Consider the following 24,813-nt stretch of genomic DNA (forward strand, 5'->3'; position numbering starts at 1 on the left):
ATAAAGTGCACAGTATAGATGAGAAGTAGCCCAGCTAAGATTTATATGCAATTGCTCTGACTTCAAAGCCCCAGATTTTTATTTGCCCACATCAACATTTATTTTCTTGATATGCAACAAGTGTCCTTTGCCTTTTTTTCACCAGTTGGATTTGATTGACTGGTTTGTTTTTTTTCTGATGGAGAGGAATCATACTCTAGCAGTTAAATCTACATCTATTTTTATATCAAGTAAATATATTTATGGACTCCTAGAGACTTGTAGGAAAGACCCTGAACTTAGCATGGAGCCTCTTTAATCATATATCCACAGCTTTGATACTGTTTTATCCTCTCTCTGCCCTGCCCACCACCATTTTAGTGGTGTATTTGTGGAAACTAATGCAAAGAAACTTCAATATTTTTACCAGCACACCACATGCATGCTAGTGTGCGTAAAAATACTTTATATTAGCTTAAACATGTTGATATATTCTCTTGAGACTCAAGTCTAGCATAATATATTTTTAAAAGAAAGACAAAAAAAAAAGAAGTCACACTACTTTGGAAAGTTTTATAGTTTTAAGAAGAGAGCTTCATTTCTTAAAACCTAATTATGCTGTAGACATCACTGATTTGTTTAGGAGGAAGGTACATTTTGATATTTGCTTCCTATGGAAAAATGCATTTTCAGGACACTTTACAAAATGAAATTTTGAGCTCCTAAATATAAAACTCAGGATCAAGCATGTTGTCATTACTGCTAAAATTCCTGTGGTTTTCATGGTTAGCCTTTGGCATCCACAGTTATGGAAATTCTGAAGTCCTTCTAATTTTGGAACATATATGTGGGATATTTTAGTCTAGTTGTGCTAAGCAAGATTCTTGTCTTTATCAGAGCTTAAGCCTCATAATATGTCTCTTCCATTTTGAAATACTTTATAACCCAGTGGAAGAAGTAAATCACATTAAATTTTATGCTATGTATAAAGAAAGAGAGAATCCATTAATTGGTATTTTAGCTACTTATTTAAATTGGAAACTCAAATAGTAGGAGCTAAACCTGCTCTGTACAGTACTATATATAATATTCTTCAAGGAAGAAAGGTTAAGAGTTTTCTCAGGCACACCTTATATTTGATCCAGAGACTAGTTTAAAGTTTGCAGCAAATCTTAATGAGATACATTGAGATTAAAGGTCAATCTGAGATTGACCTATTGGGATCAGGGCTGGGCTATGTGGTAGATTGCAAAAATGACCACCATCATCTAATCCCTTTATACAGGCTCCAATGAAATGTTACTTTGCCTTTCCTCTCATCAAGAGATAAAGTTTATTTCTTTTCCCTTGAACAGTGCTTGGCCACATGACTTGCATTAGCCAATGGGACAGGAAAAAATATGAGGCAAACACTTGAAAGGTGATTTCACATTACACTTTCCCCCCTTGCTGATGTGGAAGCAAGAGAGCATGTGAGTAATCTAAAGCTAGTCTATTGGGAAATAAGAAACTCTGGAGGAGAGCTGAGGCATATCAGCAGACAGCTGAGCTGGCAATTTTACATACTCTTCCCCTTAAGAAGGGAGGAGTATACCGTGTCCCCATGAATAGACTCCCATTTTTAAAGTCTAGATGTCAGAATTGTTTAATTTTCTTCACTTTACATGTCTTAAGAAGAAAATCAGAATTTGCATAGTGCAGAGAATTGCACATTGTAAGAAAACGGAGCTAGACTCATGAAACACAGTGCAAGGTCAAGGTCAAGAAGTGGCTTTCAAGGAGAGCTTGTGTACAATTGATAAGACTTCACCTGCCATGTGACTTTTCTTATTTTTTTTACAATAGTTCTTCATGCTTTTTAAAAAGCTTAATTGCCAAGAACACTGTGCATCCTATTTATACTCATATTTATATCTTAATTATCTGTTTCATAAAACCAAGAAAGATTAGATATCCAAATGTTCTATTATTCTGTGAACAAAAGAGGCAGGAGGCTCTTAATGCACTGACAGACTCCCTCTCTTGTCTCTAAAACTCTGTGTTTTTGGAAGTACAAAAATAGCTACTAAAAAATTACAATGATATTTAGAAAATACAATGACATTTAAAGAAATCAATATGTAATAAAGAAGATGAATGAGCAATGTAATTGTTAAAGAACTTTAAAAATAATGGAGGATGAAAATGTATCATGTTTCAAAATGTAGAGGTATTTGGTTAAGCACAAAATAGCGAGGTAGTAATAAACTAAAAGTTGAAACAAGAAGCCCTGTGTGTTTCTTCTTTTTATAAAAAATTTTTGTTTTTTAAATTAGTAAGGATTAATACTAAAGGAAGACAAAGTTTTCAGGTCAAGAAAACATGATTATGACTCTGCTTTACCTCTAAAGCTCTTAGTTTTTCCTTTGTTAAATATGGATTATACTACATTTTAATATTAATTTTAAAATGTTTATTTTCATGCAGTAATCTCAAAAAAACTGTAATGCATTGTGATCACTCAATTTAAGCTGATTCACTATACTTCTTACATATAAAAAAGCATCCATCAGATTATTAGTGTTGAATAATATCTTAAATATGGTATTAAAGAAAATATAAATATAAATTGCAATTGATTATCAGTTAAATGTACATTACAAGCAACATGGTAAAGATTGAACAAGCATATTCAGAATAATTTAGATAAACACATAATTTAAACTCTAGAGCTGTTGCACTCCAGTTCTCCCGATTGCGGATAAGAACAAATCAGCCTATGTCTCAGGATCACAACCTGTCTTAGTTCATCTTCCAAGGTACCTGAGACATTTCTGCTATCATCCAGCTGCAATCATAAAAATACCTGCATCAGAGAGACCAAGAAATATCATGATCCCTCAATGGTTTTCTGCAAACAATACTGAGTCATTAGATAATTATAGGTTTATATAATTGCAGGAAAAATCAAAAAAAAAAAGCAACTAATAGAGGCACTGCCTACCTAAATCTATAGTTATCATTTGATAGCTCTTTGACTTTATAGAGCTAAGCTTAATTGTAGTGACTGAAGTCATATGGGGAAGAGCCATTCCTACAAGCTACAGCTAATTGTTTCTTAGGAAAGTTAAGATATAAAATGTCAGGGGTGAGTTGTTCTCCAGAATTCTATGAATTCACAAAAATAGATTAGCCAGAATTAAAATTCTGAAGACAATGTCCTGTTTCTGATGTTGTACAAAGATAAGCTGTGGCTGAGCCAAAGGGACCTGATTAGGAGACAGGCTTTTTGAAAGGAAATGTATCTTTGTTGCCCCTGACCTGCAGTAGAAGCTCAGATTACTGCTTTCTGTCCTCTTTGGTATCACTTCTGATGAGGGAAAATTAGTATCAGCACCCAGAAATAGTATTATGTTCTCATTATCTTAGATTTCCATGTGATAAATGCTTAATTCAAATATACATGGAAAGATAATTATTTGCATGTATCATTGACTATTAACTACACAGAATAATGAACTGTGTAAAATTAATCCAAATCATACTTGCTTTGTTTACACTAGAAAATAAATATTAAAAAGATAATGCATAATACATTGAATAGGTAGCAAAACATAAAAATTGATATAATTATATTTAATATTACTTAGTAATATTCAAGAATGGGATTGATTTCTACTTTTATTTTTCCTTGTATATCTGTTTAAATTTCTGAAGGTCACAAGTCAAGATGCTCATCCTTTCTTGGTAGGCTTCAAGCTAAAATTATAAAATAGCAGCAAACATTGCACAACACTACCTAAAAAATACTATAATAAGATTTAAGTTTTGCAATACAGTGAGAAAACAGATCAAAATGAATGAGAATTGTCAATAAGGTTTTATAAACTCTTTTTACTATCAGTCAAAACTAAAGGAATTTCCACTTATTAATATCTTAAGGCATTGATACACTTTGGTTGATATTTAAAACCTGTATTTAATTTCTATTAACCAAATGTAGACTTTGAACTTAAGACTTTTCTATAAATAAACTTTCTACTGAAATTAATCATCACGCTTCTTTAATTACACAAATCTGATGTAATTTCACACATGTTATCCCAGTGGGATTTGCAAATTTGCAAACATTAAGAATGTATATGTACTTTTTGATCCATTACCTAATTCAACACCATTAATTTAGCACTTCTATGCCAGTTGTTTAAGCATGGTATCAGTAAAACTGTCTGAAACACTGCATACTAGATGTCCTAAGTCTGGGCTGCCCACTATCATTGTTAATTTTCAAATTATTTCACATAAAAAGAACACTAAAGTTTTTTAAAATGTGTGTTATACTTGCAAATGCAAACTTATTTTTTACTAACTAACCCTGACTACTTATTATAGTTAAATGTTTATTGTCTTTATTAAATATTTTCTCTTTCTTCTTTCTTTTGTCCTATCAGGTTTCATAAAGATTTTTTTGCTTTGTCAGAATCTTGAGGTCTTTTGCCAGCATTCAGCAAATTTTTTCTGTGAATTATTCCAAATGTAGATGTATTCTCAATGTATTTATGGGAGTAGGTGAGCTTCATGTCCTCTGTTCCACCATCTTCTCTGAATCCCTTAAAGGATATAATTTATATCCAATATCTCGGGATGAGAAAAAGAATGTACATATATGTATGTCTGGGACACTATTCTGTATAGTATAAATTAGCACAACACTGTAAATCAACTATACTCTAAAAAAAAAGTATCCTTTAAAATTAAATAAATCTTTATTAAATAAACACCATTTTCCCCAGAAGATTGACATTACACTTAAACATTGTCATATTTTTAAAAAATAAATCTTAAAATTATTGATATTCATAGAACTTTGAGGGTTTTAGCTGATTTCAAATTGTTGTTGACAGTCCAAATAAGAGGCAGTAGGAATAAAAATAGTTTAGAGAAAAATTAGAGCAGAAGCTGAAAATATGTCAGGAAACAAAAATATTGAGTACATGTTGGTCTTGAAATGTAGGGTCACTAAGTAATAAAAATGGGAGTTATTTTTAATTGACTAAAACGGCAAAATACATTCAACAGGTGAACTGACTAAAATTCACAGACCATATTGATTCCAAATCTTATTTTTTAAATATCTAGGTATAAAAAATGGTTACGCATTGAGATTTGTGTTTATTTCTTAATTTTTTTTAAACAACGGTCTGAGTATCATCAGGTAAATGCACTTGGGGGCTTTTAGAGAAATTAGCAGTCTGATAAAGAAATTTACCGTTTCATTACATTTCAATGTGTTGTCCAGGCATCTGACAGCACCTTCAAATGTGTTAAGGAGTTGGCTTCCTGCACTGCCTTAACACTAGGTAGTGTAAGGTTGGCACAATAGGAAAGTAAGTTTTGTTTCATGCAGCAACTTAACATTTAATGTATTGGTAGATTTAATTCAAGTTATCCTTCCATGCAGAATATATTAAATGTCTTATGTGTTGAGACTTTTAAATTTCAGTGATTTATTTTCTGCTGACATCAAAAATTCAATGCAGGAATTCCCATAGTGGCTCCACAGTAACGAATCCTAGGAGTGTCCATGAGGATGCAGGTTTGATCCCTGACTTAGCTCAATGGGTTAAGGATCTGGCATTGCTATGACTGTGATATGAGTCACAGCCATGACTCAGATCTGGTGTTCCTGGGGCTGTAGTGTAGGCCAGCAGTTGCAGCTCTACTTCAACCCCTAATCTTGGAACTTCATTTTGCCACAAGTTTGGCCCAAAAAAGAAAAAGAAAGAAAGAAATTCAATGCATAAATTGATGAGAACAAAACATACGCTCTGAATATAATGCTCCAACATACAGGTGATTTCAGAGTGTAGAAACAGTGTGTTCTCTAGCCTGTTAGGACTAGCCAAACTCTTTTATATTTTCAAACCTGGCTACAGGTTAGGGTATTTAAGATACCTGTTGCCTGCTCCAGGTTCCAAAACAGGGCAATTCCATGAAAATCAACTGAGGTTCTTGGGCATCACTTCTTGTGGAAGACCTCAGGTGAGCCCAGGATGACAAACCATTCTCCTGAGAAATGAACTGAAGCTTGCTTTATTATCCACTTTCACACAGAGTAATGATTTTCAGTTGGGGATTACTTTGTCCCTCAAGGGATATTTGGAAAAATCTGAAAATATTCTTGGTTCTCACTTGTCAGCATTTGGGGTATAGCTGGTGAGTAGAGGCCAGCAATGTGACTAAATATTCTGCAGTGCACAGACCCTCACAATAAGAATTTACTTGGACCAAAATATCAATAGTACCAAGGTTGAAATATCCTGAGATAGAGCCATTAGTGACTCATAATCTGGGAGACCAAAGACCAAATGCCAGCTATATATATTGTCATTCTAAAAACTCTAAGGAAAAATAGGAATAAAGATATTCCCCTCTACTTTGACTTTAGTTGGTTGTTTCCACTGTTTATCTTCCCAGCTAAAATCATTTCTTTTGTCCCTTTCCTGTTTACCCATTTCTGTCCCCCTCTAACCTTGAAAACCTAATTACAGGAATGAGATCACTAAGCAATTGAAGCTGACTCCTGACTTATATACTTTCCTGAATGCACACCATGCTTTGCCTAACCTGTTGATTGTCTTCCTAGATAAAAGAAGCAAGAATGAAGAATTAAGTAGCTAAAGAATGATTAGCTCTCTCTACCCTTAACAGCTCCCTAGGCAATCCTGCATGTGACCACTAGGGCAAGACAGCAGCTGAAGAGAGGGTTGGCCAGTGTGAACTCAATGGAGATGGATGCAGAACCCAACTTCCTGCCTTGATGTTTCACTGAGATTTTTCTTCTCATGTTTTCCTTTAAAAACTGTCATGGCTGAGCAGAATCCTCAGAGTTGGTCTACAAACATGAGTCCACCTTCTCCTCAGATTATGAGCTTTTCTGATTAAAGCATGTTTCATGACTCTCAAAGTATTGGCTTTTGAGTAGTGAGAAGCTGCACCTGAGTTAGGTAACACTGTAACCAGTCAGTTTGAAAGTGACGAATAAGACAAAACTTTCAAGCAATTCTTCCTCCTTTCTTCTTACCTTCTTTCGTTTGCATATTTAACCATTATTTATATGGTGCCAAAGTGATTGCATTATTAGGTTAAATAAGAACTACAAGTGAAAAAAAGAAACCTGACATTCCTACTGTAGCTCAGTGGGTTAAAAACCTAACATAGCCTTTGTGAGGATGTGGGTTCAATCTCTGGCCCAGTTCAGTGGGCTAAGGATCTGGCACCACTGCAAACTTCAGTGTATGTCACAGATGTGGCTTAGGTCTGATGTTTCTCTGGCTGTGGTGTAGGCCTGCAGTTCAGATTCAACCCCTAGACCAGAACTTCCATATGCCACAGGTGCAGCCATAAAAAGAAAAAAAAAAAGTCAATCAAACCAAGCAACCATTATAGAAAGAGCTTAATTCACACTGTACAATTGACTATCCTCCCCATTTAGCCTTACTGTGATCTTGTACCGGTAGTCAAAGAAAGAATACATTTTCATAGGAAGGTAATTTTGGCACTGCTATAAAAAGTGATTAATTATGAAAAGTGTACCAATGTGGGTTATTTTTTCCATAATAATCTTGTCAAAAATAGATAAATTACACATTGCCATTGTGAGGGAGTACAAGGTAGGAGGTGACAAGTTTGTTAGACATGAAATAATTGGAGCTTGAAAAGGTTGGCGTTAGAGAACCCAGTACTTATTTAAATACAGTTTGCTTAGTGGGAAAGAATTGTCTTCAGTAAAGACAGTCTGAGGAAAAGCAGAAAAGCAGAGAAGAGAACTTTGGTAATGGACAATTTTTATATTAAAAAAATGAATGTTGAGTCTATGTATAAAGGACAAAATACTAATCCAAAGTTATGTAGTTATTTGAAGTTTTAGTTGATTGGTAGAATTCAAGCTAATAGGTGCATTTCCTCCATCAGAGATTTTTACTGTTGGGAGGAAAAGAGGTAGTTTAAATTATCTAGATATTTATTTTACTCCTATTACATTAAAATTACATCCTAAACCTTCAGTGGTCTTTTGCTTGTGTAATATAGTATAAATCCAGTTTCATTTAGTAATGGAATTTGTAGATTTGACCCCCAAATTATTAATTAGAAATTCTAAGTAATACAAGTTCTCAAAGTTTAACAAAGGCCATGGTTGGGCAAGGCTGAGCCAAGTTCAGGGCTGCCACTAGTATTGCCAGGCATTCAGATATCAGTAGACTCATATCCCATCAGGGGCCATATATTAATTGGTCCAATTCTATGTTGCTCATATACTTAGTCTAAAACTTTTTCTTAAAGGTTTTTGTTTCTACATAGTAATTGCCCAATTCTTGGGACTGTGATTTTTTTGTAATTTTATTTTATTTTATTATAATTGATTTATAATGTTCTATCAATTTCTGCTATACAGCAAAGTGACACAGTCATACATATATATACACATATATACTATACATATATATACATATATATATAATGTGTTTATATATATATACATTCTTTTTCTCACATTATCCTCCATCATGTTCCATCACAAGTGACTAGATGTTGTTCCCTGTGCTATAGAGCAGGATCTCCATGGTCATCCACTCCAAATGCTATAGTTTGCATCTACTAACCTCAAAATCTCAGTCCATCCCACTCCCTCCCCCTTGGCAACCACAACTCTGTTCTCCATGTCCATTCTTTTTTTTTTAATAGACAGGTGCTTTTGTGCCATATATTAGATTCCAGATATAACAGATAAATGTATTAAGATGTGGTATATAGACACAAATGAATACTACTCAGCCATAAAAAAAAACAAAAATAATGCCATTTGCAGCCACATGGATGGAATTAAGACTCTCATACCAAGTGAAATAAGTCATAAAATTGACAGTTTTTTAAAATTTATATTAAAGTATAGATTTACAATGTTGTGTCATTTTCTTCTGTATAGCATAGTGACCCAGTTTTATATAATGTATATAATATATATATATTCTTTTTTCTTATATTATCTTTCATTATGTTCTATACCAAGATACTGTATAGTGTTCCCTGTGCTGCACAGTATAGCTTCATTGCTTATTCATTCTAAATATAATAGTTTGCATCTACTAACCACAATCTCCCCATCCCTCCCACTTCCTCCCCCTCCTCCTTGGCAACTACAAGTCTGCTCTCTATATCCATGAGTCTGTTTCTGTTCTGTAGATAGTTTCATCTGTGCCATATTTTAGATTCCACATATAAATGGCATCATATTGTATTTGTCTTTTTCAGACATTTCACTTAGTGTGAGAATCTCTACTTGCACCCATGTTTTGTAAATCCCATTATTCTGTTCTTTTTATGGCTGAGTAGAATTCTATTGTATATATATACCATATCTTCTTAATATATTCATCTGTCATTGGACATTTAGTTTGTTTCCATGTCCTGGCTATTGTGAATAGTGCTGCAATGAACATAGGGGTGCATGTATCTTTTTGACTTTTAACAACCCACATATATCAATGGGAAGATCATCCACACAGAAAATCAACAAGGAAACATATGCCTTAAATGACACCCTAGACCAGATAAACTTAATTAACTGATAGAATGTTCCATTCCAAAGCAGCAGAATATACATCCTTCTCAAGTGCTCATGGAACATTCTCCAGGATAGATCACATCTTGGGCCACAGATCAAGCCTTGGCAGATTTTTAAAAAATTGACATTATTTCAAGCATTTTCTCCAACCACAATGCTAAGAGACTTGAAATTGACTACAAGAAGAAAAGAAAAACTGCAAAAAACACAAATTCCTGGAAGCTAAATAATATGCCACTAAACAATTAATGTTGGTCACTGAAAAAAAATCAAAGAGGAGATCAAAAGATGCATAGAGACAAATGACAATGAAAATACCACAATCCAAAACCCATGGACACAGCAAAAACAATTCTGAGCAAAAACAATCTTATCTCAGTAAACAAGAAAAATCTCAAATAAATAATCTAGCCTTATACCACAAACATCTAGGGACTGTAATTTTGCCATGGTTGTCCAGTTTGAACTGTTGGTTCAGGCTGCAGACCTGTCCTGAACTGCAGCCCCAAACAGCACTCATGCTCCCCTGCTCCTTATAACACAGCTTCTGGTCTCCAAAGCAGCCAGCAGAGTAGAGCTAGGTACATGCAGTGATGTAGAGTAATGAACTTGAACTCTCCAAGTGAGTCAGTAAATGAAAACACAACACAGGAGAAAAAAAAATGGGTAAAATTATCAGTGATTCTTGACCCCAAACCAGGTGTTTTCTAGATCATAAGAAAACAAGTCAGCTTTCCTCATTTTGTTCCTGCATGTAGAAAACAGAATTGAAATATTCACTGTGATGCAAGCTGGCTTTGAAATCAACAAGCCTTGGCTTCCACCATCCACCAAGCTGGCACATTCATTGGAAATGATAGTCAAAGCAGCTTACAGGAGGAATGAGAAAAGCAGCTTTTGCTTCTCTAAAGAATCTACAGCAGCATTTCCTTTGGAATTCATATCCATGCTTGACATTCTAAATGGGGAAACATGCAAAAAGATGAAGGTGTCCTACATTCGCATTTAATAAGTAATTAATTTTTAGGATCTGATTGATCTAATGACTAGCCTACTTACCTCATATTTTTAAATAGTCCATAGGTTGTTTAATTTGACTCTACAAAATACGTCTGGGTAGAGGTTCAAAGAAAGTTAAATTAAATCCCTGTATTTTATGGTTCAGGGGTGGTTCACTAATAAGGCACTGATAGAATACATGTGGGCCAAAAGGAAGATGAGGCTGGCCTTTGATTCAGCTCCCCCCCAAAAAACTTCCCCTCTCCCCATTTGTCACTAAACCAAATCTGTAGAGACTTCTGTAGCACTGGCCAGTTGAGAAACATGTGGGCATTAAAACAGTAAAATTCTGGGAGTTCTCATTGTGGTGCAGTGGCTAACGAATCTGACTAGGAACCACGAGGTTGCGGGTTCGATCCATGGCCTCGCTCAGTGACTTAAGGATCCAGTGCTGCCATGAGCTGCGGTGTAGTTCGCAGATGCGGCTTGGATCCAGCATTGCTGTGGCTGTGGTGTAGGCTGGCGGCTACAGCTCCAATTAGACCCCTAGCCTGGGAACCTCCATATTCCGCTTAAAAGGCAAAAAAAAAAAAAAAAAAAAAAAAAAAACAGTAAAATTCTGGAGACCCTTCTCCTATAGACACCATCAAGAAATATACATTGAAAGATGAGAATTTCAAGTTAAATTATGATGACAAACTTCAGGGGATAAAAATAGAGGCACCTGAAGGAGTTCTTCTGGGGCACAGCAAATTAAGGATCTGATGTTGTCACTGAAAAGGCCCAGTCACTGCTATGCCGTGGGTTTGGTCCTTGGCCCAGGAACTTCCGTAATTCATGCGTGCACCAGAAAACAAAAACAAAACTAATAAAATAACCAAAAAATAGAGGTAATTGAGGCCTTTTATTTTCAACTGACTAACAGAACCAACTTGATGCTTATTCAGACTACTTGATTTCCATCCTCTTGTGCCTCATAGTAGGCATTAGATATTTGGGGAACTAATTCTTTTTTTATTTTCTAGCATTTCTTTTTTTCCTACTTCTGGCGTCTCTGCTTCCTTGATGTATTTGTTCACAATACCACCAAATTCCGTATGTATTTAGTATTCAATGTTGAAAAGAAACTCCTATACACTTCACTCTAATCATTGATATGTAATTAATAGAATAAGTAGGTAGATTGGAAACTATGCTTACATAGAAACGTTCAATATATTTTAAACTCTCATATAATTTTATGCTCTGACTACTTTTTGATAAAGTCTACTCATCTTGGGATCTTTATATTTGACAAAATGCCATTTATCAGTTTATCTCCTGCACAATATTTACTCTTCTGAGCGGGTTTGGTAAACAATCTTTAAATAGCTATTTAAGCTCAGATTTCTGTGGGTAGATCCTAAGAGTTATAATTGCTTAGCCTAACATCTCTACACGAATACATGTTAGATACAGGAGACTGTATAAACAGAATTAAGTTCAGGGGAAAGAAGTTCAAGGTAAATCATGTGGAAAAAAATATAGACCACAAATATCAGGTGGGACAAGCTTGCTTTTGTGCAAGTATTTTAGGACAAATTTAGAAATGACTGACCACAGGATAAGGGTGACTCAGCAGAGTGGGGCCACGACTAATAAAGCAAGAATGACACAATGAAACGTGAATAAAGAAAATGCTGATCTGTTACCCTTTATGATTAACCCACAGCTCCCCAGAAGTAATAAATTCCACTTTGAGGGGAAAAGAAACTTAATATAATCAGTATTTTAAAATGTAAGGGTCAATTTCTGATTTCTACAAATTCATGAATACGAATTTGTAGCCTGTATGGCTATAGAGAAGAACAATACAAATAGTTGAATGAAAATAAACACTATACTTAAATCATTTTAAAACCTCTGTTCCGAGGAGTTTCTATTGTGGCACAGTGGAAACAAATCAGACTAGGAACAATGAGGTCGCAGGTTCGATCCCTGGCCTCACCCAATGGGCTAAGGATCCAGCATTGCCATGAGCTATGGTGTAGGTAACAGTCATGGCTCAGATCTGGCAGTGGCTATGGCATAGGCAGGGGGCTACAGCTCCAATTAAACCCCTATCCTGGGAACCTCCATATGCCACGGGTGAGGACTTATAAAAGCAAAAGCAAAAAAAAAATCCTCTGTACCGGATCTTTGTCTGACTTCATTGTTGAAACAGATTTGTGCCTATAAATTGAAGTTTGATGAAAGAGAAGATTAAGGATAAATCTTTAGTTTGAATAAAAATAATACACAATTGTCAGGTAAACATAATAAGAAAACACTTGCTTCTTTCAAGATGTCACTCATTTTTAAAAATTTTATTTTGAATATAATTTTTTATTCTTTTATTCTTTTAGTGTTTTTCTCCATAAATATCTTCTATATTATGTTCTATGTAATTGTTGTTGTTATGGAAATGGCACCTTCTTTCCATTTTTTTTCTTTTTCTTTTTGTATTTTTAGGGCCGCACCCATGGCACATGGAAGTTCCCAGTCTAGGAGTTGAATCAGAGTGCAGCTGCCAGCCTACATCACAGCCACAGAAGCCAGATCTGAGCTGCAAAGGCAACCTATACCACAGCTCATGGAATGCTGGATCCTTAACCCACTGAGTGAGGCCAAGGATCCAACCCACATCCTCATGGATACTAGTCAGGTTCACTGCTATTAGTATCTGCAGTGATTGGAGCCACCATGGGGATTCCTTTCTATTTTTTGGCCAAGATTATTGCTTTTATGAGGGAATGTTGTCAACTTGTGTAAATTATTCAAGTGTTTTGAAGCTTGACCAAATTCTGTTAATATTTTATTAGCTTGTTTATGGACTCTGTGGATGATACATCATTTACAAATAAATACACATCTTTTTAGTTTTTATTACTCATTTCCATTTTCTTATTATGTTTACCAGGACTTCTATTATTGTACTTATCAGGAACAGACTTTATATAAAAAATCTACAGGAAACAGCATATTTAACTTGGAAAATCATTGCATTTAAAGGAACATGACAAAGATCTCCATTATTATGCATACTTTTTGTATTTAAAAAATTCTTCATATTTATTAACTCAATTAATAGTTGCATAGTCTCATCTTTTGTTCCTGTTTCAATTACATTAATGACTATTGGTATTCTATTTCTTTCTATACAATTTTAACATTTTATATTCTTTCTCAAATGTATATATTTACTATTTTTCAACTGTTTTGCTAATCTTGAACTCAAAATTACAATTGTAAACTGTTCAAATTCTCATAGATTAATTTGTTCACCTTTTTTTTCTTTTTTAATTAAACTATAGCTGATTTACAGTATTTCTTCAATCTCTGTGTACAGCAAAGTGACCCAGTCACAGGGTTCCCTGTGATGTACAGTAGGGTCCCATTGCCCATCCATTCTAAATACAGTTGTTTGCATCCAAAAACCCCTAACTGCCTGTCCACATCACTCCCTCTGCCCTCCCTCCAGAGAACCACAACACTTTTCTTATTTTACTCTTATTTCTCATAGGAACACATTTTAATGTCTTTCTTTTTGAAAGTTTTGTTTTCAATAATAATAAGGCAAAACCACTTCTAAAATCCAATTCATGATAAGTAGCACAAAGAAAAGAGATTTACTGTCACGATGCAGTTATTTTTGTATTAGCACATCATCACATAATTCTTAAAGTGTATTTACTATAGCTCTGTATATTTAGACGTGCTTGTAAATGTTAACAAGTAGCTTATATTTAAATTGCTAGAATATTGCAGTTGATACAGTCAAAATTAGGAGTCATGTGAATTGCTTCCCCCCCTTTTTTTTTTCTTTTTCTTTTTACATCTGCACCCGCAGCATGTGGAAGTTCCCAGGCTAGGGGTTGAATTGGAATAGCAGCCACTAGCCTACACCACAGCCATAGCAACACAGGATCCGAGTCGCATCTGTGACCTGTACCACAGCTCATGGCAACGCTTAACCCCTAAGCAAGGCCAGGATCTAACCCACATCCTCATGGATAATAGTTGGGTTCATAACCCACTGAGCCACAATGGGAAATCTCAAGTACATATCTATTCCACCATTTCTTAATTCAGCAAGAATACTGTTTGTCATAATACTCTGCTCCTAGGAAATTAGTATTCAAATTATCACTGCAGATAAACATTTAACATTCCATAACTCAACATACCATTCAAGTTTTCAAAGTTTTGATTTAGTAACTTTGATTAAAACAATCAGTTATTGGAATTAACTGTTTTTCACTATTTTAATATCTTATAATAATATATAAGTAGCATCTTTTAAATTTTTGAAACTCTTCTTCTGTTAATGAAGCCAACTCATAGCCTTCTGTCACTTCACTTTTTATAATGTACAAAGAAAACTTGGAATAAAGTATGAGCAGAATTTAAAAAGCTGATTGTTTTAAGTAAATCATCATCCTTTATAGGAAGATATGTGTGCAGGTGTTTTCCCTCCCATCACGGTATTAATATAACTACTAAGTTTTGAAGTTAGAGCTGATGTTTTTTCAGCAGCATTTTGTTTTTGATTTTTGATGTGGTCAGTGACATGACCCTGATGATGTATATTAAATATCAACAACTATTTTTACTGGTTATATGTTTATCCTCAAGCTCCTTGAGAATTATAAATTGAGTCCATAAGTTGTTCTTATGCTTGTGATTTTGTTTTTTGGACTCATTGCTGTGAATGGGTTTATTCTGCTGGAATTGATCTACTGGACACACAGAATGAACACAGGATGGGGATACAGGGAGGACCAAAGACACATATTGTAAACAAAGTAGGACTTCTAGAAGAAATCCAGTCTCCTCCTGATATTCATACACTTTCAAGATACCAGAAAGAAATGATTAACCAACCCAATATTTCTCTCAAATATAGTTTTGTTGTTTTGTTTGGAGCTCTAATTTTTAGGCATGCTTTTAAAAAATAAGGCAAGAAAGAAAAGAACAAAAATATCTTCCAAAAATATGCCCAGGCACTACTGTAAACTCTCTAAAGGAAAGATGGAAAAGACCTACATCCTTTATTAGTATTATGTAATCTCAAAATATATGACAAAAATGCCTTCATTTGGAAAACTAAGTATTTCACTTCTCTTATTAAACTTGACCATGTTCAGAAATGCGCCTGCAGGTGCTTTGCACTACAAAAACCATCCACAGTAAACCCTGAACTCCCCTAATAATTAAAAGAAACATAAAAATGTAGATGACAGCAATTCTCAGACACTTGTATCATACATATACCGTGTGTTTATTTTTTAAAACACCTACGTTCTCTTTATTATAACTAAATTATATTGCTCAGTTTTTTAACTAAATAATTGTTTCATGAGTAAGATATTCATTTTTGGATGAAAGTTACATTTAGAAAGAAGTCATTAAAAACAGCTCTGTTGTACAAAGAAATTTTGAGTCATTTTCCAGTGACCTGAATACTAACTGCTTAGTAAAGTTTAATAAATATTTTAATGATGAATTTTTATTAAGTAGAGAATTGTCTGTTTAGATCTTCTGCCCATTTTTTAAGGGGGTTGTTCATTTTTTTCGTATTGAGCTGCAGAAGGTGTTTATAAATTTTACAGATTAATCCCTTGTCAGTCGATTCACTTGCAAAGATTTTCTCCCATTCTGTGGGTTGTCTTTTCATTTTATTTAGATTTCTTTTGCTGTGCAGAAACTTTGAAGTTTGAGTAGGTCCCATTTGTTTATTTTTCTTTTTATTATCATTTCTCTAAGAGGTGGATCTGAGAAGATGTTGCTGTCGTTTATGTCAGAGAGTGTTTGGCCTATGTTTTCCTCTAAGAGTTTTATAGTGTCTGGTCTTATCTCTAGGTCTTTAATCCATTTGGAGTTTATTTTTGTGTATGGTGTTAAGAAGTGTTCTTATTTCATTCTTTTCCATGTGGCTGTCCAGGTTTCCCAGCACCACTTATTGAACAAACTGTCCTTTCTCCATTGTATAGTCTTGCTTCCTCTGTCATAGATTAGTTGGCTGTAGGTGCATGGGTTTCATTCTGGGCTTTCTATCCTGTTCCACTGATCTCTAGTTCTGTCTTTGTGCCAGTACCATACAGTTTTGATGTTTGTTGCTTTGTAGTATAGTCTGAGATCTGGGAGCCTGATTCCTCCAGCTCCATTTTTCTTTTTCAGGATGTCTTTGGCTCTTCTGGGTCTTTTGTGCTTCCAAACAAACTTTAAAATACTTTGTTTGAGTTCTGTGAAAAATGTCCTTGGGAATTTGATAGGATTGCATTGAATTGTATATTGCCTTGGGTAGTATAGTCATTTTGATAATATTGACTCTTCCAATCCATGAGCATGGTATATCTTTCCATCTCTTTGTGTCATCTTTGATTTCTTTCATCAGTGTCTTACAGTTTTCAGAGTACAGATCTTTTGTTTCTTTAGGTAGGTTTACTCCTAGGTATTTTATTCTTTCAGATGTGATGGTAAACGGGATTGCTCCCCTAATTTCTGTTTCTACTACTTCATTGTTAGTGTATAGAAATGCTGTCAATTTCTGTGTATTAATTTTTTATCTTGCGACTTTGCCAAATTCATGGATGAGCTCTAACAGTTTTCTGGTAGAGTCTTTAGGATTCTCTAGGTATAGGATCATGTCATCTGCAAATAGCGATAGTTTTACTTCTTCCTTTACAGTCTGGATTCCTTTTATGTCTTTTACTTCTCTGATTGCCATGGCTAGGACTTCCAAAACTATGTTGAGTAATAGTGGTGAGAGTGGACATCCTTGCCTTATTCCTCATCTCAGCCAGAATTCTTTCAGCTTTTCACCATTGAGAATGATTTTTGCTGTGGGTTTGTCATAGATAGCCTTTATTATGTTAAGGTAGGTTCCCTCTATGGCCATTTTCTGAAGGGTTTTTATCAGAAATGAGTGCTGGATTTTGTCAAAGGCTTTTTCTGCATTTATTGAGAGGATCATATGGTTTTTATTCTTCAGTTTGTTAGTGTGGTGTATCACACTGATGGATTTGCAGATATTGAAGAAACTTGCATCCCTGGGATAAATCCCATGTATACAATCCTTTTAATGTATTGTTGGATTTGGTTTACTAGTATTTTGTTGAGGAGCTTTGCATCTGTGTTCCTCAGTGAAATTGGCCTGTAATCTTTTTTTGTGGTATCTTTGTTTAGTTTTGGTATCAGAGTGATGGTGGCCTCATAGAATGAGTTTGGGATTGTCTCTTCCTCTGCACCTTTTTGAAATAGTTTCATAAGGATAGGTGTTAGTGCTTCTCTAAATGTTTGGTAGAATTCGCCTGTGAAGCCATCTGGTCCTGGACTTTTGTTTGTTGGAAGTTTTTAAATCACAGTTTCAATTTCAGTGCTTGTGATTGGTCTGTTCATCTTTTCTATTTCATCTTGGTTTAGTCTTGGAAGATTGTACTTTTGTAAGAATTTGTCCATTTCTTCTAGGTTTTCCATGTTATTAATGTATAGTTGCATATAGTAGTATCTTATGATCCTTTGTATTTCTGTGATGTCTGTCCTAACCTCTCCTTTTTCATTTCTAAATTTTATTGATTTGGGTCCTCTTTTTCTTGATAAGTCTGGCTAAGGGTTTATCAATTTTGTTGATCTTTTCAAAGAACCAGCTTTTTGTTTCATTGATCTTTTCTATGGTTTTCTTCATTTCTATTTCATTGATATCTGCTCTGAGCTTTATGATTTCTTTCCTTCTACTAACTTTAGGTCCTGTCTGTTCTTCTCTCTCTAACTGCTTTAAATGTAAAGTTAGGTTGTTTATTTGAGTTTTTCCTTCTTTCCTGAGGTAGGCTTATATTGCTAAAAACTTCCATTTTAGAACTGCTTTTGTTGCATCCCATAGGTTTTGGAGTGTTGTATCTTTGTTGTCATTTGCTTCCAGGTATTTTTTAATTTCCTCTTTGATTTCTTCAGTGATCCATTGGTTGTTCAGTAGCATGTTGTTTTGTCTCCATGTGTTTGTGTTTTTTTCAGTTTTTTTTTTCTTGTTGTTGACTTCTAGTTGTATAGTGTTGTGGTCAGAAAAGATACTTGATATGATTTCAATTTTATTAAAGTCACTGAGGCTTGATTTGTATATAATCAATCTTAGAGAATATTCTGTGTGCACTTGAGAAAAATTTGTATTCATTTGCTTTGGGGTGGAATATAGATAGCTTTTATAAGTCATTCCTAAGTAACTTTTTTAAAAAAATTACATCTTTGCATTGGTGAAACCAAAACATACCCAGTATAGAAATTAAAGCTTGAAGATAAAACCTGCTTTTTCAAACTTCAATTTAAAAAAAAAAGGCTAGTTCAATGTCCCAAAATCCTAGAAAGTTTTTAGTTTTAAAACTATTTTTAACCTGACCCATTTGTTAAATACCTCAGTTTTCAGAGAAATACAAATATCATTGTATCACATATTATACAATATCACATATATCACATGGTATTGCTCTTAAAAATGGTACAAAAGAACTTATTTATAAAACAGAAACAAACTCACAGATTTCAAAACCTGTGAGTTTCTTTATGGTTATCATATGAGAAACCACTGGTGTAGGGGATGAATTAGGAGGATGGGAATAATATATACACATCACTGTATAAAAAACAGATAATTAACAAGGACCTACTATGTAGCACAGGAAGGTCTAAAATGTTCTGTAATAATCTGGTAAAAAAGAATTGATATATATGTGTATGTGTGTGTGTGTGTGTGTGTGTGTGTATATATGTATAACAGATTCACTTTTCTGTACACCTGAAATGAATACATTTTTAAGTCAACTATACTCCAATAAAATTTAAAAAATAAAAAATAAAAAAATTTAAAAGAGCCTCAGCTTTTAGATCCCATTCATAAGTTCTGAAATATATTTTTAAACAGTAGTGTATGAATCTATATTATAATATTTTTAAATTGAAGTATAGGTGATTTACAGTGTTGTTCAGGTGTATAGCACAGTGATTCGCTTATGCATATATAAAAAGAACTGAATACTAACTCCTTAGTCAAGTTAAATAAATATTTTAAAGATGAAATTCTATTATGTAGAGCTATATGTAGAGATGTATATATATCTACAGATTCTTTTCCCTTATAATTTATTAAAAATATATAACACTATTCTTAAAGACCCACATAATTTGTTCAAGCAAAATATGTAAGAATATAAGAATTTAGGAGAATGGTCCATGCATATGTAATAAATAATCATTTGGCAGAGATAGAAATTTCAAGAGAAATAGCTCTTAAACTTTGAAATATTTCTTCTGTTCCAATTCACTTATTAATTTATTAATTGACTGTTAAAAATGAACAAAAGCAGTATTTTAGAATGCTTCACCTGAAGAAAGACTACAACCAATGTTGGACGTTGCCACAAAAATTCAAGAAAGGTTGTACCTGAATCATCAGGATGACTAAGCTTCAGACGCAAAAATTCTTTGAATAATAAGATAAATGTCAAAACTAATATTTTAGCAAAACATCATCAGTTTGCTTTGTGGTCATTATCAGTAATTTTTTTTACTTTACTAACAATTTATACATTCATTTTTTCCATAAAATGTTTGATGTTTATATTCATATAAGTAAGCTGGACTTTTACCTCAAAGTTTTGAAAGCTCCCTTCTTTTACTTGGTTTCTGACAAGAAAAGTCCTTTTTTATGTAAATGTTTTCAAATGATCTACTTTTCAGTGCTCTGTGTAAAAACAAATGAGCAGATGCAGAGTTTGTGTCCTTGAATGCCTGGAGAAAATGACGTATCACATGTGAAGGCACTGTTTACATCCTGCCAAGTATCTAAAAATATTGGGTTTGGGAGTTCCCATTGTGGCTCAGTGGAAATTATTCTGACTAGTATCCATGAGGATGCAGATTTGATCCCTGGCCTTGCTCAGTAGATTAAGGATCCAGCATTTCTGTGAGCTGTGGTGTAGATCACAGACACCGCTCAGATCCTGCATTGCTGTGGCTGTGGCATAGGCCAGCAGCTATAGCTCTGATTTATCCCTAGCCTGGGAATTTCCATATACTGTGGGGGCAGCCCTAAAAAGACAAAAAGAAAAAAAAATACTGCTTTAAAAAAAAAAACAATGATAATACTATTAGAAATGGACATATGATCATATGAGGATTACTGACCTCCCACTAGAAAAGTGTATGTTCTGTTGTTTCAATTGTATTGGTGAGTTTGCAGATGTGCATCTATACTCTCCATCTTGTTTCTCCTTGTGACCAGTGACACACCGGTGTAAGAGTTATCCATGAACATTAGAAGTGAAATAGGTAGCAATGGCAAAGTGCCAAACTAACCAGCCCACAAAGAAATTAAACCTATGATCTGGACCTCATTAGCATCACACTCAAAGCAAGGGGGTTAATAATTCACAGACTACTTGGGCCCAGACTACATGAGTTATCTTGTTTTGAAGTTTCTCCTAGCTCAGCCATGAATATGGATAAGCAATTAGTAAATGCTATCCTATCACAAATTATTTAAATGTAATGTTTATTCTTAATTATTTGTAATGTCTGTTGTTCTCAAACATATACACGTTGCACATTTTCCATCTGCAAATAGTCATAAACTTATCTGAAGTGTTTACATATAAATATTTTCATTGGTGGGAACCTCCTGGACACAGTTTTTAAAAAGCTTACTACTCATTGTATAAAAAATAGCAGGCAGGGATAAATGAACTTTATTATGGGAAATTGACAAAAAATTCCCCCATATTGGATGGTTTCCCACTGAAAGTAACACTTTCAGGACATGACTAGTCTCTAGATAGATCAGCTCATATAAGGACGAAAACTAAAACAATTTAGCATGGTGGACAGTTAATCTTTGGGAAGAAAATAAATTTATATATTTATGTATGCAGGTTTTCATCTTAAGGAAAATAATTATAAAATTCATGAGATGAGAAACGAAAATGTAAAACAAGATTCAGAAGTTTTTTTTAATTTTTTTAATTTTTTTAAAAAATGTATTAAAGTGTAGTTGATTTACAATGTTCCTTTAATTTCTGCTTTGTATACCCAGTCATACATATATATATACATGCCTTTTTTTTCATACTATCTTCCATCATGTTCTAAGCCAGTTAAACATAGTTCCCTACGCTGTACAGTAAAATTACACATTTTAAATTTGTTTTATTTTTTCAAGTGTCTTTTTTTTTAATTTGGAAGATTCTTCTTTGAAAGATGAGGTCTTCTTGCCTCTATGGAATGTGAAGTGAAGGTCCATTCCCCATGTTTAGGTACTGAAAGGCAACTGAAATTTAGCAAAAGAGGGGCTCCAGCCAGATGATCAAATCCCCAGCAAGCAATGCAAAGATACAGAGACTGCTCAAAACCCCTTCATGTTTGCACATTCATGGGCCATCTATTAACAAGCATCTCTGATTTCTGTCACTTTACTTCCTCTCTTGGTTCTTAAATCTCAAGATTAGCCAGAGATACATAGATTCTCTCAATAGATAGCTAGTAATAAATTCATTTTCTGCTTTGGGGATTTGACTAATACATCCTTGAAAGAAAACAATGAAAAGCCACAAACAGTATGGAAAAGCCACAGAAACAGAAAACTGGAGCTGACTACTGAAGAGTGATGCTTTAGGAGCTCACAGATATTTCAAGAGGACCAGGGTTGATGTGTCACCTGGTATGGCATAGCTATGGTGCGGCCCCTATGGTGGCTTGTGGCCAGGACCATCATGACTGGCTGCATTGCACTGTGATGTTTCAGTGTCATGGCACTTGTTGAATATTTGGGTTTTTAAAATTTATTTAATTTAATTTATTTTTATTTAATTTTTGTGACGACTTTTTTGAATTATAGTTGATTTACAATGTTGTGGCAATTTCTGCTGTACAGCAAAGTAACCCAATCACACTCACACACACACACAGACACTTTTTCTCATTTTATTGAAGTATAGTTGACTTAAAATGTTGTGTTAATTTATGCTCTGCAGTAAAGTGATTCAGTTATACATATATGTTCTTTTTCATATTCTTTTGATGATGGTTCATTACAGGGTATCGAATCGATTTCCCTGTGCTATGCAGTAGGACCATGTTGTTTATCCATTTTCTATATATAGTTTGCATCTGCTAACCCCAAACTCCCAATCCATCCCTCACCTATCGCCCTCCCCCTTGTGGACCACAAGTCTGTTCTCTAAGTCTGTGAGTCTGTTTCTGTTTCATAGACAAGTTAATTTGTTATATCATTGCTGAGGACACCACTAGATTCCTTAGCAGGTGGGATAGACCTATCTTAAATGGCACAGTGTCTCTAAGTGATACATAGATTACCTGCATAAGGTTGGAAACTGGACTCACTGTAATAGGGGCATTTATCTGAGAAGAAATTGATCCCATGGCATTTATATTTAAAATGAAAAAATGCAACCGTATGGATGAACATGGCCCCGCGTGACTGACAGGTAATAACCACAATTCACATCTTCACATCGCAATTAGGTATGGGTATTTTTAGATTGACCTGAACTTCCTTTAAGAACTTTGTACTTTGTTTCATTATATTGTCTGTTGTAGATTTGACTTGAGTCAGACAGGAGGGGCAGGAAGCATTTGGGGAACACTCAATAATTATCCTCAAGCATCCTACCCAAATTCTGGTAGAGATGACTGCCCCTAAATTGAGAAAAATAGCCGCAAATTGACTGTGAGTAGCAATAGGAGGGAGAATGTCCAAATGAGGCCTCAAGTAGGTGAAGCTGAGATTTCCTCAATTTACTTCCTTTTGGTAAGCGCGGAGTACACTTCCAGGCAGAACCCTGAACCTACAACTGGAGTTAACTGTGTCTATTATAGCCCAGTGCCTAGTTCAGGAGTTCCTTGAGACACTATTTCTTTTTGGTACAATTGCTTGATTGACAACTTCAGAAAATAATCTGATTTTGCCGTAGGTTTTTCTGCAAACATTGTGTTCTTATAATCTCAAAACATCCTGCAAAATGAAAGCATTCCATTTCATTTAGGGTTGTTTTTGTATGATCTTTTAATACCCCTTTCAAAACTCGCCTCCTCCCTCAAGAATAACTTTGAGACCATTTTATGGTCGTGAAAAACTGTTTTTTTCTTTTTTGTTTTGAACTGGTTGTTTGTTCTCTGATGATACTTCCTGGCTCCCAAAGCTTAAAGAAAATAACAAGGACTAAAATAGAGCTCTCATCCTTTGATGTCTATCCAAGAGCATGGAAAAACTATCACTTCTTTCAGTTAAAATTCCTTTAATTTAGTCCCATGACTGCTAAAAGATGACAATTAAAGCATTCAAGCTCTATAATAGAATCAAAAGGTATAATAAAAAACCCAAAGAAGCATTCCGAGAAATACTTTTTAAGATTTCACCATGGTGACAAATGTAAGATTAAGTTTGTGTCTCAAAAAAAAAAAAAGTACAACAAAAAACAGATATAATTTTTTGATAATTCAGACAAATAATTTAGGCTGTAGTGTATTTTAAGTCTTTTTCATGATCACTGGCTATAGTTTTAATTCTGTATTATCAACTTAGGCACCCTATAATTTTGAACTTGCGTCAGTATTTGAATTCTATTTCTTTTATAAAACAAAGCATTCATAATTTTTCCATTTATGGTATTTTAATTTAATTAATAATAAAAATACACAATAATAGTGCATGTTTGTCTAGGTGAAGAGAGATTATACAATCTTTCATGTTAGAATTGAAAAGTGCAAATGATAACACCACTCTACCCCAAACCCCATTATTCTCATTTCTCCTTTTTCTCTGGCAACAGGCAATATGCTTATATACAAAAATAATATTCCCAGAATATTATATATAGTAATCTGTTACTTTCTTGCTGATCATCAGAGTATTTAAGTACATTTCATTTGAAACGATAGAGAAATTAGGTTAAATTTGCAAAATAGAAATTTACTAATCTGTTGTATGGAATTATAAAATATATGGTAGTGGTTGCCTCACTACCACTGAATTCTCCATTTATGCTTTTGGTACCTCAGATGATTTTTTTGTTGTATCCATCCAAATCATTATTACAAAGAACAAATTAAAAAAGGGATATGAAGTTTTGACTAAGATATATTCTCCAAGCCTAGTGTTATACTTAATTAATTACTAGCCTTTTTATTAATAAAATGTATATTTCCTT

Source organism: Phacochoerus africanus, chromosome 10, assembly GCF_016906955.1.
Source record: "Phacochoerus africanus isolate WHEZ1 chromosome 10, ROS_Pafr_v1, whole genome shotgun sequence".
NCBI classification, from domain to species: domain Eukaryota; kingdom Metazoa; phylum Chordata; class Mammalia; order Artiodactyla; family Suidae; genus Phacochoerus; species Phacochoerus africanus.